We start from the raw sequence: 14,180 nt of genomic DNA, 5'->3' as shown, positions 1-14,180 counted from the left end.
TGACACGGGACAGGGAAAACAGTTCGTGGGGCGGGGTGTCAGAATCCCGGACCTTTCCAGTACACTCCCGCCGGGCCTCGACCCCGCCCAGGCACTGCACCAAAAAAAAAAAAAAAAAAAAAAAAAAAAAAAAAATCCCTGCGAGCCTCCTCCTCTTGATTGGACTTTCTCTGTGTCAATCGTCCTCCTGGAACCTGGCTGTCCGTTGGACCCGCCCTAGGAGGCGGGGCTCCCGCCTAGGAAGCTTGGGGGAAGGTGGAGAGTGTGGAGGTGGGGGCGGATGGGGGCTGATGAATCTCCACCTATCTGGACCCATAGACTCCGCCCATCCCTTTTTACAGGCTAACATATCTGTCCATCAAGAGTGGGAACGGACTGGAGTGGGTGAGACGGCTCGGGGGCGGGGTCGTCCGTCAGGCTCCGCCCCGGAGCCGGAGCCGGAGCCGAGCTAAAAATGGGCGGGCGGCTGAGAGGGCGGGGCGGGAAGGCGGCGAGGAGCCGAGTTGGGTGCGGTGAGGCGCGCAGATCACCTCGGTTCCTGGGCAGGGCACGGAAGGCTGAGCCAGGCTGACCTGCTGCAGCTCCCGCCTCGCGCGCTCGCCCCACCCCGCCGTCGCCAGAGCGCTCGAGAAAGCCCTCTCGGGAGAAGCAGCGCCAGTTCCCCGGGGCAGATCCAGGTTCAGGTGAGCAAGCCCCACCGGCCGGTACCAACCCGGGGCAGGCGGGCGGGGGCGGCGGCGGCGGCGGCGGGCGACTGGACTCGCGGCGTGTGGGGCGAAACGACCGACGCGTGGTTCTCGGCCTCCGCGCGGCCGGCTACCGGCGCGGTCCGGCGCGAACGCCGCGGGGCTGGGCCGGGATACCGCATCCTTCCCGGAGGGGCGCCGGGACCCCTGCGTGGCTGTCGGGGAAAGCGCCTCTGGAAGCGCGGCCTTGGGGAGCAGAGGAGGCTTCGGGGCCAGCGTTCCCCGGAAACCCTCGGCCTCCCCCACCCCCGCCCGCCTCACGCCTCCGGCGGGGCACCCAGGAGCCTCGACCTCCCCCTGCTGCCCGGGCACGCGCCCCGCCCTCGCCTCGCCCAGCTCCCAAGTTGGGCAAACTTTTTAACCCCTTCCGGGGAGCCGCTGTCCCTTCGACCCAAACGGGTGGGGGAGCGGTGGGGGGCTCGGGGCTCCGGCTGCTCTGGAAGTTTCCAGGCCTTTTCGAAACGGAGGTAACGGGCAGGCGGGGACCGTTTGGCAGCTGTCAGGGCGTCCTCCTGAGTCAGAATCGGACAATCTGCCGCAGACATTGCGCTCGGCTCGGTTTCCGCCCTCCGCTCCCGACTTCCTCATTCGCTGGGCTGCGAGCGAGCGGGCGCGAGAGGGGACCGAGAGCGGTGCGGAGGGGAGCGCGGGGAGGGGGCCCGCGGGGACCGGGCCGCGCGGCAGGACAGACCCCCCGCGCTCGCACAACTCCTCCGCCTGACTGCTGCCGTCCACCCCGGAGGGGAAGGCCCGCGGCCATCGGCCGGGTCCCGGCGCGCACCTGATTCCCCGCACCTGGGGGCGTCCGGCCCGGGCCGGGGTGGAGGGCGCTGGGCGCTGCTCCTCGAGGCCGAGGCCGGGCTATTGCATCGTTGTGTGTGGGCCCGAGCCAGGGGGTTCCACACCCCCACCCGCACTTCTCTGTGCGGGGGTGCTCACGCCGTGCTGTCCTGGGGTCTCCCCCGGGCAGGACCGCAGCCCCCTCCCCGCCCTCCAGCGAGCCCCGCCGTTTCAAATAGAAACGGACAAGGAGGAGGTTGCCGGCTGTCTTGAGGTGGCGGCAGGGTGAGAGCCAGGGCTGCTGTCTGCGGCCCCACCCATCCCGTGCGAGGAGAAAGGTTCCTGCGAAGTCCCAGGTCCTGGAGACGGCGCTTCCTCCTCGGGGCGCTCGAGAGGCCTGGCGGCTCTCGGTCCACTGCGCCCTGGCCTGGGTTTTACAGGAGCTCAGAGCAACTTGGGTCACTGGAAGGAGAAGAGAGCCTTAGGGCCTTCCTGCAGTGCTGTGGCCATTTCTGACCCCACTGTCCGAGGCCCGCCTGGTAACTCACCTGGTGGCTGACTTCCTTTTTGGGAAGGAGGGAGGCAGCTTTCAGGCCTGTTTAGACAATCACCTGATTAATATTAGTGAATTTATATACCAGGCTGCTAGGGGTGAGAGGTGGGTACACAGATGTGTAACTGAGCAAATATTTAACTGGCTTCTCGGTGCCGGGGACTCTGCCAGGTGGTGGGGGTGTGAGGTTGAGTAAGACCTGGCCCCTGCCCTTGGACACTTAGGAGAGAGCTGAGACAAATCTGTAGATGACTGTCCTGTGAGGTGAAGATGAGAGAGACCCCAGAAAGGTACTGTGAGTCGTTGGGATTGGGAGAAAGGAGCCAGCTCATCCTGAGGCTCAAGAGTTTACATTCCTCAAGGGGAAATAGTGGCCCAATGGCTGAAATACAAAGGCAGCCTGTGATGAGTGTCCCAAGCATGCCATAGACAAAGGACTCGAGGAATTCCGGAGAGGGGCCACTTCTGTCTGGGGCCAGGAGGGAAGCTGCTTCGAGGAAGTTGCACATTGCAGGTTTGGCAAACTGAGGGCGAGCACTGGGTGTTGGAAAGTGAGGACTCATTTAGTGGATAATTGAGGGGTAATTAAAAGCATCAAGAGATTGCTCGATGTAATTTGAGAGCCGCTGTGCCCCCCAGATGTCTGCGGGGTGACACCAAAGAGCTCTACTCTTCACTGTCAGCAAGTCCTGGCGGTGCTTATGGGCAGATCCAGGTGCCCGGATTGGCAGGCTCTGCTTGGGGAGGGGCAGCCTGAGGGGTGCATTCTGGGCTGCTTGTCGGAAGGGCGCATGAGGGGAGAGGAAAGAGAGGGTCAGGGCCCCGGCTTTCTGTTCTTTATTTTTAAACTTTTTAACCTAAGGGGTTGGAGATGGGACAACTACCCTCTTGCAGGATGAAGGTCGCATGTTAATCACAGCCTGCCTTTCGCCTGTTCTTGCTCCAGAAAAAACAAAACAAGGATCTGTTAGCTTTTTAAAAGGAGAAAAGCACATTCAAAAAATGCAGCATTGTTGTGTAGCCTGGTAGGGTATTGCTAGAAACCAGGCAGAGCTGTGCTTTCTTCACTTCCTCTTGTAGCTAATCCTTCAGTAAAGTGCTTAAGACAGCCCTTACCAGCTTGACATCTTTATTTCAAAAGGAGAGGAGGGGTTGGCTGTTGTTTTCCTCAGAGGCGGGCCCTACCCTTCTCTTGGAGGGGGAGACAGAGAAACCCAAAGCAAAGGGGGAAAAAAAATCCTTGCTTTAACAGCTTCCTCCCAAGCATCATGTTCCAGAAATATTTAGAATAACAAAATCTGTGTGTCGTCTTAATTAAACAAACATCCTAATTTGCTGAGCATAAAACAGCATCTCTGCCCGCAGGGGCAGGAAGTGCAATTTCTCTTTGTGCAGCCCCAGAGTCTCTGCCTCCCGGCCTTAACCCTTGATGAGCCTTAACCCTTGGTGCCCTGAGCCCCTGGGCTCAAGTCCTCTGGTGACAGCAGAATGGAACCCTGGCTGCCCCTGGGAAGCAGTGCTCCTGTGACTTACAGAATTCCGCTCTGAGAGCTGGGAAGAGTGGGGTCTTGAGCTTTGGAACTAGGCAGAGTTCCGATCCTGACCCCACCACTTCCTAGCTTTATGACCCTTTAGGTGAGTCACAGAACCTTCCCGAGCCTCAGGGTCCTCTGTGTCTTCCTAGTCCTTACCCATAATATGGGAATCGTGACCCCTACCCTGCAGGGTTAGATACGAGAACAAAAAGAAATAAGGTATGTAAAGGGCCTGATAGAGCGTGGCTAGTAAGTTTTTAAGAAAATATATAAATGTTCAGCCTTAACTCCGTGGGTTGTCAGGGGGAGGAAACAGTCGCGGAGGGGTAGATGCTTTTCCTGGCTCAGTGATCTTTCTGCTTGTGAAAAGGTGTGCTTGGGTGTGTGCAGAAGCCCAAGTGGTAACACAGGTGGTTCTGGGGTCCATCTGCCGGTACTTTGGGATTCACCTGGTGATGAGCTTGTGCTGCTGCCTTGGTCCAGGGCCCTGGCCTGGGCAGAGGGTGTGCAAAGCAACTGCGGTTTTAGTTCTAAAACATGGTTTCCCATGAGCTAGGACACGGCCAAAGGGTGGCATGGAAAGGTCATTGTAGTTGAGTATCTGGAGACCTGACTTCCAGCTCTGGCTGGGGGAACATTTGGTTTTGGTAGCAAGTGCCATTATCGCCTATGAAGACATCAGACCAGTTTATGTGCTCACTAGTTATGCACAAGAGCACGAGGGAACTGAAAAATTGAGTCGTTTTAATTTCTCCAAGTTTCTTAGGTACTCTCACGCCCTGTTGATGGGAGGAGTATACATTGTAACAACTGTCTTTTCTTGAAGGTAGTTTGACAGTATCTGTCAAAGCATAGTCCTTCCGTCTGAATTCTAGGAATGCATCCCACAGATAAATGTGCAAAAGGTGTGAGGATACTGTTTGCAGCATTGGGGTAGACAACGGCAGGAAACAAGCTCACTGTCTATCAAAAGGGTCCAATAAACCATGGCACCACTCTACAGTGAGAATCCTTACAGCCCTTAAAAAAATAAGGCTGATCTAGATGTAGTGATAGGGCATGCTTTCCAAGGTATGTTGTAAGTGGAAAAAACTAGACACTATAAAGTAGTATAGATGGTGTTCCCTTTGTGTGAAATATGCTATGTTACCTGAGCTCTGCACAGAAAGATGCCGAGACCCTGGGAATAGTAGTTGTCTCTAGAAAGGGCCCAGGAAGCAGGAGTGGAGGCCGGGGTGTCTGTGTCTGTGAGCATTTCTTTTCACTAAATGCCTTTTTATATGTATTTCCCTAACATAGTCAAAAAATTAAAATTTTCGTATTTTTATTGCGTATCTGGCCAATCGCGTAGGTCTCAACTTTCAAATGCATTGCTCTAGATTCCAGGTTTCATACTGAGTGCCTACTGTATGCAAGGAAGGAGGAAAGGTTTTAAAAATGGACTGACTTGCTCTTGTGGTTGGAACATTTTTGGGTACTGTTTTTCCCTCCATGATGTCATATCACCAGAGTAACCCCTTAAACAAATGTCTACTCTGATCTACTCCCTCATATGCTGGAAAATGGTAGATGATTGCTTTTTCTTTGCTGTGTGAGAAAAGGAAACCTGCAGTGTGTCTGGAAAGTATTTTGGGATAACCTTTTGCCAGGTTTCCCACAATTCCCCTGGCTCCAGATCACCCGAGGTCTTTTCCTGGGGAGCCCACCCTGATCAGAAGTCGACACCAGGCCTTTATTCTCTTGGGTCCTCTAAACTTGGGGTCACTGCAACCACTAGTGTGCCCCTTCCCACTTTGTCCCCAGTTACCCGTCAGACATCTGGCCTGTGGTTTTTGTGTATTAATAACAGTGGAAAAGCCCAAATTCCTGAGAAAATGTGATCAGAAAGGTATTTTGAATTGGGGGGGGGCCTCCATTCTCTTAGGGAAGGCGGTCTAGTCTTGGTTGATGTGGGTGCTGGAGAAGCTGCCAGCTCTGCTGCCTGCTGAGTGGGCTCTTTTCCATGGTGAAGGCAGCAGAAGACCCCTTTAGGGTCTTGGACAGGCCTGTGTCCCTGCCAGGCTGCCTCTGGGCCTCCTGGAGGAATGGCGTGAGTCACACATGCGTATACAGAATGAGCCTGGGTCTAAAATGGGCCTACCACCACATGGGTTTGAAGGCTGGAGGCTGGCCTGTACCCCCCCACTTCGTGCTGTGATGGTACCAAATATTTGGGAAGCAGGAGGGGAGCTGCCCTCTTGTGTCTGATGCATTTCTCTTTAAAAAGTAACTTAGGCAGGCCTCTGTTGGAATTTCTCAGGCCCCCATTCTGCTGACTAGCTTCTCAAGCCTGGGGTGATTCAGCACCCAGAATGGGGCACAGCACACTGAGCGCAGAAAAGGCTCGTGGCTGGCCTCTGGCTGAGGACAAGGTCTTCTGGGAGCTTCTCCCCAGCCTGAGCCTCGGGTCTCGCAGTGGCGCCTTCTGTAGCTGCCTCCTTCCCCAGCTCTGTTGGCTACTCCACCGGGAACCTTCCCCCTGAGGCTGGAGGGAGCTTTACAGGCCCTTCCGGAAGTTGCCCCTGAAGGGTGTGGCTTCCTGCCTGGGCAGGTTGGGCCTCAGCCTGTGGGGAAGCTGAAGGTGGAGCTGATTTCCCCCCACCTTCGTCATTGCCTTGGTGCTTCTCAGGGGTCCTGGTCCTTAGAGTCCTACAGTACTGCCCGGGGGACTAAGGGAGGCCCCTCTGTCACTTCCATGGGCATTTACATTTTGGGAACTTATGTCTTAGATTTCTTTTCCTTTTATTTTAACTCTAATTCTAAGTGATTTTTCTAAAAGAAAAATCAACAGGACAGTAAAACCCTCTCTGCTGAATTTGCTTAGAATAAGGGAATGCCTGAGTTGGGAAGGATCTTAGGGATAGTGTAATTTTTCTTCCCCAGTTAGAGGAGTGGTTGCCCAAGCTCATCTGTTAGTTGGTAGAAGAAAGCTTTTGGCCCCTGGTTTCACTCAGCCCTGTTGCCTTTCTTTCAAAATCATGTGGCCTTATTTAAAAGTGTTTTTGAACTGTTATCATCCCTTTTATATACTGTTTAGCCAACCAAGACAAACTCAACTCCTTTAATCTTTCCTCAAGAGTCTATTCTTCCACACCCTTAATCTTTTTTTTTTTTTTTTTTTGGTGGGGGGGCATTAGGGTTAAGAAATGGGGTGGGAGGTGTTTCGGGTTTCTCTGAACTCTTTCCAGTTGGACAGGGCCATTCAGGCTGAAAGTTCCCACAGCTCAAAAATCAATATTTCACATGGGGTAGAGCCAGGCACAGGGTGGGCCTTTTAGAGAGCGACCCTGGCTTTCCACTGTCCAGTAGCCAGTCCTGATTGCTAGTAATTTTAAGTCATTTAATGCCGTGGATGATTGATTGTTGTATTTTCAGTACAAAACTCATAGTAGAGGGAACCAAACAAGGGCTTTGGGGTCAGGGGATCTGGGACCAGACCCTCGCCTTTTCTCCTACTAGCTGTTAGGAGATGGCTGCTTTTTTAGATGTGTCATAATTCACATATAAATATATGTAAATTGTTCCAGTTCTTTTTTCCTCCCCTTCCTCTTCCTCCTTTTTTCATGTTATCACCAACATCATCAGGTGGTAGGAAATATGTGTTCGGGTTTTAAGGATTTTAAATTTGTCTAATAAGCCTGTCCCTTGATAACAAGATGTGGGGACTGAAATGATTGAGGGACCTGCTAGAAGATTTCCTGGGCTTGGATGCCGAGGTTTTCAAGGCCTGCAACCTTTGCATCCTTCCTACCACACAGTGCAATTCAACTTGTTCCGTCTGAGCTGGTTTAAGCTTTTGAAAAAAGGCTGTCCCCAAGCAGGAGAGAGAGGCACCTTTATTTAGAGTTGTCTGTGTTCAAACGCTGCCGCATTTCCTGTGTTTTACATTAAGTCACTGGGCTGGACAAGGCAGCTTCCTGTCTGATAAACATAAAGACGAAGCATTTGGAACAGTTGGTTGGGGTGACTTAATCTAACTGGTCTGGAAGGGGGAGAAGGTTGTAGAACCTAATGGACTGTGAGAACCTGGAGGTCAGAGGCAGCGTCTTTTTTCCTCTCTGGCTCCCAGGTTCTTGCCTGGTGCCTGGCGCAGCGTCAGCACCCGGTGCTTGTTGAATGAGTGGTGTTTAGGTCTCATTGGCGCCATTGCCCATAAGCCTGCGGACTGGGAGGTCCCGGCAGCCAAAGCTTTGGAGTGACATTTAGTTAACGATCTCTCCCTTTTATAAAACATGGATGCAAGGTGCTTGTCTGGGAATCTCAGGGTGAGAAGGGTGGTGGCAAGGAACCATTTTCAAGTTTCTGCCTATTTTGTAATATTTAAGAGCCACCCCATGGCACATGAGGGTGTTGATCCCAAATGTCTTTGCCAGGCCGATAACAAAGACCCCTGGGGTCCTGCTGTGTGGCTTGCACATGCCACGAGGAGGACGAGAGCCAGCCCTTGTCCTCAGGAGCCGTACCCTCTAAGAGGGACCCTGGGAGAGGGACTTGCCCCCAGAAGCAGGCCCGTGCTGCCCTGAGTGACGGGAGCGACCTTTCTGGAGGCTGGACCTGCCTGGGAGGCGGAGGAGGCAAGGTGGGCAAGGTGGGCAAGGAAGGAAGAGGCTCAATGGAAGGGCGCTGGCCTGGGAATCGGGATGCCTGGGGGGAAGTCCGCCGTGATAATAATAAAAGCAAGTCAACTTTTGAGCATTTGCTAAGTACCAGGCCCTGTGCTAGCGCTTTTACAGGAATTATCTCCTGTCTTACCTCATTCTTAGGAGGTAGGAAGTTATCGCCATGTTACAGATAAGGAGCCTGAGCAGGGATTCAAACTGCAGTGTGACCTTGTAGATGCCCTTCATTCCTGGGCTTGATAGTGAGGGGTTGGGCCGGTCCCCGGGCCCCTCCTCTCACCAGTGGCCGAGCATTAATGAAAGGAGAGAGCATGGGGCCCTGGCAGAATGGGGCCTCCTGTTCCACAGTGCGGTTGGCTGCTCAGAGTGAGGGGGCCAGTTCGATAGTGTTGCCTTGGCTACCGACTTCACCTCTAACCTCCACTGGCCGTTTCTCCAATGTGTGGGGTTGTCCTAAGGGAGGGCAGGTGAAAAGACCATGGCCTGGCAGTGTTAGTCTCGGCGGCTCTGCCTACCTGGGCCCTGGTGGCTGGGCTGGGCTGGTCTTCACTGGGGAGCCAACAAGCCAGAGGGCCCGCCGCCATCTCGACCAGGGGGCTCTTCTTGACCTCAGCCCACTTGCATCCAGTGAACTTGAATTCCTTCCTTCTTCATTTGTCCATCTGTCCACTGTCATTCAGTAACTACTCCTGAGCTTATTCTGGGTGCTAGGCACTGGGCTGGGTGCTGGGAATATGGAGGTGAAGGAAGCAGGGGCCCTTGTTTCCAGGAGCCAATGGTATCCTGCCATCTACAGAGCGCCGGGGGCCCAGGAGGGTCTGAGAAGGCTTCCTGGAGGAGGCGGTATCTGAGCTGATACAAAAGCAGGGATGTGGCACAGCACGTATGGGGAGATGGGCTGGGACCTTTTTCAGTCACTCAGACTCTGGTGGTGCTTTGTTCTGGGGTGATTCAGGTCGCTGAGGCCCTCTGAGTCACGGGCTGGTAAAAGATATCCTCTCCTCCTGTGCCCAGCCCCTCCTGCAGCCTCTTATATAGCCCAAATGACCCATTAAGGCCTGTGCCATTTCCTGGGAAATGTGGGAGTGCAGGATTCCACTCCCAGGATCTTAACCCCTGAGTGGCTGCTGGGAATCCTGCCTGTGCCCCCGGGGTATGTGGTCAGCAAGCTGTTCCCAGCTGAAGGACTTGGCGTGAGAGTTTTTTCATCCAGTGTTGAGAGAGATAATTGTTACTGGAATGGTTCCCTTTTTAAAGTAAAAAGGGGGGGGGGCATTGTTTATAGCACCAATAGTATAATAACAAAGCTTGCAAGAAGCAAATCCACCCCTCACCCTATCTACAGTTTGCGTCTTTCAGGGCTTCCTATCCGTATCGATAAGTACATATGGTACAAAACTAAGCAGAACAGCTACTCTTTCAGTGCTAGAATACAAAGTTTCCTATGTTACAACAGTCTCCACAATTACTGTTTTAATGGCTATGTTATGGTACACAGAGGAGAAGATCCATTGTTTACATTGCCAGAAAGTTCCCTGGGTTCTGTTGACTCTTGGAAATTCACTCATTTAGCAAATATGTCCTGAGCATCTGGTCTAGGGCAGGAACTGCTAGGTGGTTTGGATGTAGATGAATGAGACATCACAGGCCCTGCCCTCAAGACGCTCACCGTCTAGACCCAGGGAAAAAAAACTGCTTCACTCTGGTATTGTGGTTTGTGGTAGAAGTGAACCCAGGAGAAAGTGGCAGCTCCATGCCCAATTTGGAAAACAGGTAAAACCACTTTGTCATTTGGGTGAGAAGGCTTAGGAATGTGGACCTGGGAGATCTTTCTGGGCTAATTGGAAGATCTACAATCACCTGCCTCCTTCCCAGTAGTTCCTGCAGGAGCCCTGGGCCGGAAAATGCCCTGGGAGGAAGTGAGGGGGCAGAGGCTCCCAGGGCCTGGTCAGCGGGGCGCTGGGGAGATGCGGACCATGGGTCGGAGGCAGCTGAGGGTCGAGGCAGCAGGTGGGTGAGATGGGGTGGGGTGGTCTCTGAAATGTCCAAAAGCCACTGCAGGCTGCTGGGCCTCTGCTGTGGCTCATTGTAGCAACACGTTGCAACAGTATAGTTTTGTTGTAAAGAGGATGTTTCAGAATCCTAGTGGCTGCTTTGGGCGTAGATATTTACGACAGTAAGGGCTGTTTGCGGGTGGGCTGGGCAGCCCACGAGGGCAGAAGATGGCTGGTCAGGAGCCTAGAAACCCAAATGCAGTGTCTTTGCTCTTGTGTTTTCTTCCATTCCCGAGAAATGGCTTCCTTGCCGATGTCCTTTCCTCGTTCCCACCCCCCGCTGTCCTGTCCCCCCAGCCCCAGCTCCTGGCTCCAGGGAGCCGGACCTGAATTCTGCTGTCTTCCTAGAGAGCAGGAGAGAAGTCAGTTCTGAAAGGAGCCAAAAACTGTTGTCACCCACCTCACCCACTGAAGGACTGAGAGGGCCAGTGGTGGGCCCCAGAGGTGATCACTGGGACACTTCCATGGTCTTGTTTGTGTTTTGTCAACCTCGAGTCCCCTCTCCAACCTGCAGTGGGGATTTGGTTCAGTCCCACCCAGGCCTCTCCGGTGTGAGGTTTGACTAGGAGGGCTCTGTCACTCAATGCCCCCATTCAGTACACACTCAGAACACCAAAAACACACCCTAAACCTTAACCTAAGCTTGTTTTTACATATTGACTTAAAATCAGTAATGAGACCAAAACAAGCTGGGGATGTCAGCAGTGGGTAGGTTAGAATGTTCCCTGGTAGCTGAGGTGAGGTCCTTTGTGTATCTTTTTAATTTGTCTCCTGTCACCTTGTTTACATTACTGTTGGCTGGTGATTACAGGCTAGAGATTATCTTGGATTTTATACTATTTTTAATTACTTGCTGCTATAATATTGGAGGGTAGAGAGCTGGGTATAAGGAATAGAGAATTAGATAAAGCAGAAGGAGGCAGCAGCGTGTGGGAAGAGAGTGGGTGACTTTAGGAGCAGCAGCTGGGTTTAAATTCCATTTCACACAGTTTATTCATTAAATATGTATCAAGTGCTGGGATACAGGATTGAGTAAAACCACCGAAGCCTCTGCAGTGAACATTCTAGTGGGGAGAAGCAGACAGCAGGCAGAGAAGCAAGCTCCCCGTGGTGGTCGGGGCTGAGGGTGAGAGTCCCACAGGCCTTGCACCGAGGACCACAGACCCGGCGGCTTCCACATCAGCGTCCACATCAGCAACGTATTGTCTCACAGTCTGGAGGCGGGAAGTCCAAGGTCAAGGTGCTGGTGGGGTGGTTTCCTCTGAGGATTCTGGCCTTGGCTTGCAGAGGCCTGGCTCTTGCTGCCTCTTTTCAGGGTCTTTCCTTTGTGCATGAGCCTCTGTGCTCCCCACCTTGTGTGTCCAAATTTCCTCCTCAGTAGTTGGATGAGGGCCCATCTGAATGGTCTCATTTTTATTTAATTAAAAACACTATCTCCAAATATAGTCACATTCAGAGGTCCTGGGGGTTAAGGCATCAACATAGGAATTGAGGGGGGTGGGGAACCACACAGTTCAGCCCAGAACCGGGGAGAAGGGAGTGGGGGGGTTTGTCAGTGGAGGATTCTCTAAATCCAGGGACAGTTACCTGGTTCCTCCAGGTGTGAGGGATGAGCTCGCCAGTATTTTGTTCTACTTGACCAGTTTATTTAACTGCTTTGAGCCCCAGTTTCCTCATCTGTAAAATATGGTTAATGAAACCTGTCTCTTGCTGTCCTTTGGGGAGCTAAGCCTTTCATGAACTCAGTTCATGGCAGACCCCCAATAAGTCAGTCCCATACCTTCTCCTTCTGCCCCCCTCCTGCCCCTGGCTCGCCAGAGCTCCTTTGCCTTCCATCCCTCTTTCATCCTCTCTGCTCCCAAGCTCCACTTCTGATCAGGGTGCTTTAATAACTGGCTTCCTGGGATGGCTGTTCCCAACTCCCACATGGCTCTGCTTTCCTCACAGGAGTGATGGCACTCCCACCCAGTTCGTGTGGGGCCATGCATTCTTGGGGATGGCCTCTCCCCTCTGAGGAGCCCCAAACACTGTTTTTACACCAGCAAGAAGTAAGATGCGGAGAAAACTGGTGCAGGAGTATACACGTAAAATACCTGTTGCTGGCCAGAGTGTGGGATGGCTGCAGGGAAAGCTTCCCTCAGACCGGTGACGCTTTACACTTCCCTGTGCTGGTCTCGCTTCCTCATTAGCGGTGTTGCCACTGCCCAGGCCTCGCACTTACTGTGTGCTTGGGAAATGGGTGAGTATATTCATACCCAAGTGTGGGTCAGCTCCGTCACTTAGCTCCATGTGGCTTCTGGGGCTTAAACGCCACGGCATGTGTATGCCTGGTACCTATGTAAATAGGCAGCAGGCGCTGGGGTCAGACCCTCTGTCCTAATCCTGAATCTCCCACTTGCCAGGTCTTCGACCTTGGGTACCTAACTTTTCTGCATCCTGTCTTTTTTCCTTGGGTGTGGAATGAGGAAAATGAGAACTACCACGGAGGGTTTTGGAGCTCAGTAAAGTGGAGCTTTGTTGTTTATATGTTTTATTTGTACAAAGTGCCAGGCTATTTATTATAAATATATCTATTTTAAAAAAAACCTATTTTAATCTTATTTTTTTCTATCACTATGAAGTTTGAAGTCACGCTCAGGTTATTGAAATTGAACTTTCCCAGTCCCATGAGGGTGGCGGTATTCGTGTTCCCATTTTATAGCTGGGAAAATTGAGGCTCAAGGAACCTAAGTGCCCCAGATAGCAAGTGAGAGATCTCAGATCTTCTCCCCGCTCCTCTAATTTTCAGGCCTATTCGTTGCCGTGCCTGTCTTCTCATCCCACTTCACCCATCCTATGGATAATGTTTGTGAAGTGGGGAGTTTTGTAGACTTACATGCTTTTGTACACAGTCTTTAAGCAGTGGTTGTTGAGGCCCAGTGCCCCACTGGCTCATGGTGCCAGGTATAAAATACAGCCCTCCCGGTTCCGTCCGAGACAAGTCAGTGGAGAGAGGTGGAGGTGGGTGGCCAGGTGTGCCTGGTACCTGCAGGGGCCTTGAGCGCTTCTCCCTCAGCTTTCTAAGGCCTCCTTCTCCTAGCCCACCAGCATGCTGTTCTCAGCCTGCCTTCTGCCCAGTGCCGGCCGGGCCTGCCACCCACCGTTTCCTGCGATTGCCAGGGTGAGGAGGACGTGGCTGTGTCCTGCCAAGTACTCATGAAAAATGCCTCATTATGGGATGACTGACTTGCCACTGAGCACTGGAATTCACTAGTCCCCATCAGCTCTGGGACTTCTCACCTCCAACTGTCTCACCTCCGTCCTCCACACCTACCTGGCTGCTGACGTCCTCACCAGCTGTAAAGCTCCTGTCAGGGAGGAAGGACTTGAGGGCCCTCCGAGGTTCAGCATCCTTCCCTGCCACTTACTAGCCACGTGCCTCGGGCCTTGAGGACACTCTGGGGATACTGGCCTGGGGCACTGCCAGGTTGTAAAGCCCTGTGTGTGCAGCCCTTCGTGGTATCACGCAGGCAGGCAGACCAGTGTGAAAAGGCTGGTCTAGAGAGGCTGAAAAGGATGGCCTCCTCTTCCTGTGAAACAAGTCCCTGCTTTAATTATCCTTAGGTTGAAATCGCGGAGTCCCCCTCCCCCCGCACCGCCCCCCTCTGGCTTTCAGACAAGAATCTGAAGAATGTGATACTCCTTTGTGGACCTGAGCAAAGATCAGGGGGCTGGGGCCGGACTCCAGCCCGTCAGGCCTTTACCAGGCTGCCTTTGTTCTCCTGGACCTGGGACATTCCGAATTGGTCGTGGTCAGGTCAGGAGATGCTGACACCACAGGGCCTTCAGTCGTGGCTCCTGGGTGGGATCTGCAG

At 53.1% G+C, this 14,180-nt stretch overlaps 1 protein-coding gene across 1 annotated transcript in view; it reads left to right on the top strand.

The window, feature by feature from the left end:
- The first annotated feature begins 468 nt into the window (after positions 1–468).
- MYH9 (myosin heavy chain 9) overlaps positions 469–14,180 on the top strand; it is an 89,495-nt gene continuing 75,783 nt past the window's right edge. Inside the window, exon 1 of the mRNA XM_019713438.2 lies at positions 469–683. The gene's annotated coding sequence lies outside the window, so the exon portion shown is untranslated. The remainder of the gene's footprint in view (positions 684–14,180) is intronic.

Source organism: Rhinolophus sinicus, linkage group LG02 (genome assembly GCF_036562045.2).
Source record: "Rhinolophus sinicus isolate RSC01 linkage group LG02, ASM3656204v1, whole genome shotgun sequence".
Classification (NCBI taxonomy): domain Eukaryota; kingdom Metazoa; phylum Chordata; class Mammalia; order Chiroptera; family Rhinolophidae; genus Rhinolophus; species Rhinolophus sinicus.
This window is presented reverse-complemented; position numbering and strand designations above follow the sequence as displayed.